Raw genomic sequence first — 5,000 nt, forward strand, 5'->3', positions numbered from 1 at the left:
TGCAGTCTGCCTTTCTCTTTAATGGCCGTTCCGGTCATGGGATGACCTTAGGCTTTTGGTTAGTTGAGAGGAAGGCTTTTCATAAAATAGTGTTTGTTACATTATGTAAATGATGCTGCTAGACATCAGAGATTAGAAGATAACTAGTGTATGCGCCCCGTCAAAAATGACGTCTAAATATTTAGATAGATATGCACTCATACAAATTTAACCCTTCCCATCCCTCCCCCTTCCTAATTACAACCTGCTGGTTCGACAGTTTGTAGAAGAGTGTGTTTCCCAGAATATGTGTGTGTGTATATATATATATATATATATATATATATATATATATATATATATATATATATATATATATATATATATATATACATATATATATATAGTCTTTATTATACTGTATTGGGGAGATGCATTAATAGGTTAGATTCAGTAATGGTAATCTAATCCGGGAATATATGAGCAAACCTATTAATCACTGGCTATTATACCAGCTTGACACATTCAGTTTCTTTAAACATGAAATATAAACGCATTTTGGCTCATGCCCAAACAACATTCTTCTTGGCGATGAAACTAAAACGCTAAATCATTTAGAAGCCCATCACTCAGAAGATTCCTTTCCTCTAAATATATTCTCTTACACTGGTTATATAAAGGACAAACAATGACTTGGACATCCTCTGTGCTCCATTTTTCTGAAAAGGAGACCTTACGGCGACTGTTAATGAGCCATTTCGTGACTCTTGTCTTTGCACTTTATGGAATAATGACCCAAGAATTTTGCAACTGTGTCTGTTAAAGTACAGATGCACGCACTTAGGAAGAGGCATTTAATGATATAAATAGTATAAGCTATAAGTTAGTCCCTTTACAAATATATGAATACGTACATATGCAAGAAAAATTGTGTAACTGTGTGCATTGTTCGTTTATATGAAAGCCTTTTTGACCTGCCTTCGCAAAAGTCTCTTATCCAAAAGTCCTTCTATTTTTTAATTAGACTAATGCATTTATAGGAAAGTAAAGGAATATTCTAGAAGCGTAAATCGACTTGAAGAAATTCCTGCATTTATAGGAAAGTAAAGGAATATTCAAGAAGCGTATTTCGACTTGAAGAAATTCCTGCATTTATAGGAAAGTAAAGGAATATTCTAGAAGCGTAAATCGACTTGAAGAAATTCCTGCATTTATAGGAAAGTAAAGGAATACTCAAGAAGCGTATTTCGACTTGAAGAAATTCCTGCATTTATAGGAAAGTAAAGGAATATTCTAGAAGCGTAAATCGACTTGAAGAAATTCCTGCATTTATAGGAAAGTAAAGGAATATTCAAGAAGCGTATTTCGACTTGAAGAAATTCCTGCATTTATAGGAAAGTAAAGGAATATTCTAGAAGCGTAAATTGCTTGAAGAAATTCCGTTAGAAATAGATTATCGAAATATCGAAATAAAGAGTTTCTTCTACCCTTACCAAGAGGAAAGTAGCCACTGAATTACTGAATTACAAGCCTTTATCGATAAAATGCGATTTATTAATCTGTAATACCTCTCTCTTCGTCCATACCTGTCCCTCTTTGTAACAGACATATGTCCTTAATCCTTTTGACCGATTTTCCATGATTTTTATTATTTGTTTTTGTCGAGCTTCAGCCGCATTTTGGTTGTCTGTGCTGTCCGTCCATGCTCTTCGAACTGTGACATGGTTTTTCATGAGGGTGGAGTGCTGTCATCCCCTGATATATGCAAAGGCTCTAGGGACTTTCAAGCACATATATATACCGTTCCACGTTTGATACCCTTGTGTTGTCAAAGCTGTAGTATGGTTGTATTTTTCCACTCTCTCTCTCTCTCTCTCTCTCTCTCTCTCTCTCTCTCTCTCTCTCTCTCTCTCTCTCTCTCTCTCTCTCTCTCGATGCTTTGTATGCTTTTGTAGTTAAAGAATACGAACATGTATGTATGTATGTATATATGTATATATATATATATATGTGTGTGTGTGTTTGTGTGTGTGAGCGTTCAATATTAAGCATTTTACCATAGCATGGGTTGGCTTTAAAGTAATGAGAGTACAACGGTCTTTGCTGCATTCATTCTTTAAATTGGTTTCTACTACAGAGGCAGCTAGCGTTACTACATGGCAACTGCTTCACTAGGAAGTGCTAAAAGGTTGGGACTCGATACAAACTCAAGTTTTGAGCTAATTAGGGTAGGAAATGCTTCCCAGTAGCTGATGAATCTCTCTCCAGACGACAGTAGCAACCACATATGTCTGACGCCTTGGTTGGAGGAAATTCACCTCCCCCATGCAGGATGAGCCTCTTCTCATGAGGCCAATTTAAAGGTTTAAAGGTCGCTCATGAGTGGCAAAAGCAAGGGACAGGACAATGTCCTAGAGACTGGTCATATAACCATATGTTCAGCACGCAAGTCCTCTCTCCACTCAATTTAATACCAGGGAGGGCCAGGCAATGGCTAGTATGATATCACTTCCGTGGCATATACAATCAATAATGAGAAGCGGGGAAAGAAGACGATGTTTACATCGTAAAGCTGATTTATTATCTAAGTTAGTTGACATAAAATGAGGATTAATTATTTTCAAAATGAATGTCTTCAACTATATTTTCTCAAAAGGACAGAGAGGGGCACCACTATATGAACTGAAGTACTAAGTTACAAAAAGATAAACATTGGGCGTCTTTTCAAGTGTTAACGCCAGCCATATCGGAAAGAAGTCTATCATGGCTGAAAGCCTACTGACTTCTGCCCACTGACTACTGACTACACCTGTCTGCCCAGCTGTTCTTATCAGAGCGCTCATTGCTGAGGGGTATGAGGACCTGCATGTCCTCTAGGTAGCAGTGGCGGGTGATGCAACTGCATCCAGCCGTTTCTCGCCTCCGTCCATCCCCTCTCCCCGGGTGTTACCTGCTGACATACAAATTGGACTCAAAATATTGTGTGCTTTGTCAGCAGATCAATGAGGTCAGTAAGAAACTGATTTAAACTGACTTTCCCAGCCCCGGATCGTGTAGACAAGGTCACAGGTCGACAACCTTCTGCCTTGTTTCCTAAGAACTTATATGATCTCGTTTAACGGACCATTTAGAATTTACTAAACTCACTTTTAATCTGTGACACTGATGATGACTCAACAAGTATACATATAAGTTCTCACAAAACACCCCACCTTTATTACAGGAAGGCGGTTAGGTTGCAGACACTACCGAAAACTATTGGGTTTGACTGGGCTTGAACTCCCGTCAACAGATTGCGAAATAGGGACTTTTAAGGGTTTCAAGGTTGCTAATAGATGGTATAGGCAAGAAACAGTGACAATGCACTAGAGGGTGACCATATATACATATCATAAGAGCCTGAGCCCCTTCTTCTCCCAGGCTGGGACCCGGGAGGGCTAGACAATGACTGCTGATGACTCAGTAGGTAGACTTATATGGTCCCCTAACCCCCCCCCCCCATCTCTAGATTACAAGGATGGTGAGGTTGCAGACACTACTAGAACTAATGAGCTTGAGTGGATCTTGAACCCCAGTCCAGCAGATTGCCAGACAGGGACGTTTCCAATAGGCTACCACTACCCTTTTAAGTATTGCAATTTTTCAACCAGTGGGAGGTTTGAAAAAGAAAGATAATAACTCTCGCTTGAATATTGGAAGATAATGTCAGGATGCCAGATAACTTATAACCAATCAATCAATTGGAAGATAACCTTTTTTTTCTTCTCCACTGTTATCCCTACATTAAGGGGTCGGTTGCCTGATGCGCCCTCTCCAATGCTTTCTATCAAAGGCATCTTCTTCCTCCAAACCTCTTCTCTTCATATCACCCTTCACCTTATCTTGCCATCTAATTCTCCGCTTCCCCCTTGATCATCTCCTAACAAGTTCCTCCCCAGCCCTCCTAACTTCCTCCGCACTATCCATCCTCAACCTGCGCCCACAACTTCTCAGTCGTAACACTCTTATCATCTCTGTAATCTTTACTACACTGGCCATTCTTCTTATTTCATAATTTCTCCATCTTTCAAGCAGTGGTATTTCCATAATCCGCCACACCATCCTCATCTCTGTTCGCCTTGCTTCCTCTTTTCGTCTTAAAGCCCAAGTTTCTGATCCATACATTAACACTGGTCTTGTTGCTGTGCTAAAGATCTTGACTTTTACCTTGATTGGCATTTTCTTATCACATACCACTCTTGGTACTTCCCTCCATTTTATCCATTCTGTTTTTATCTTATTCTCAACTTCAGCTTCACATCCTCCCTCATGATTTATAGTAGATACCAAGCATCTAAATTGTTCCACCTTTTTTTGTAACTGTTCCTCTCCGCCTCTCCTTTTATGTATGGCAATCCTTCTCTACCTTCCTTATTGTAAACCATAGCTTCAGTATTATCCATATTTACCCTCAAGCTACCCCTTCTCAAGTCTCTTGCCACTCTACCACCCTTCTCTGTAATTCTTCATCACTTTCAACAGTAATCACCAAATCATCTGCATATAGGAACTCCCACAATTTTTTATTCCTGGTCTCTTCACTTTACGCATCCAAGACCAACACAAATAAAAACGGGTTTGATGATGATCCCCTGGTGTAATTCACCATTAACTTCAAAGTTTTCTTTTTCGCCAACAGCTGTTATTACTTTTGTCCTTTTTATTTTGTATATCATCTCTGTCATTCTGACCAAATTCTCCGGGACTCTCGTCTTCCTCAAGCACCAAAACATCACTTCCCTTGGTATTCTATCATAAGCATTTCCTAAATTTAAAAAACCACAGAAGAGGTTCTGGTTTCCCTGTAGTTTCTTTTCCTTAAACTGCCTTACTATAAATATGGCATCCACAGACCATCTCCCCCTCATGAATCTATACTGCTGTTTTCCTAACTTTACGATTTCTCTCAATGTCTCATCTAGTACCCTCTCTAAAACTTTTAAACTATGCTCCATTAATTTAATTCCCCTGTAGTTACCGCA

This window comes from Palaemon carinicauda, chromosome 2 (genome assembly GCF_036898095.1).
Source record: "Palaemon carinicauda isolate YSFRI2023 chromosome 2, ASM3689809v2, whole genome shotgun sequence".
NCBI classification, from domain to species: Eukaryota; Metazoa; Arthropoda; class Malacostraca; order Decapoda; family Palaemonidae; genus Palaemon; species Palaemon carinicauda.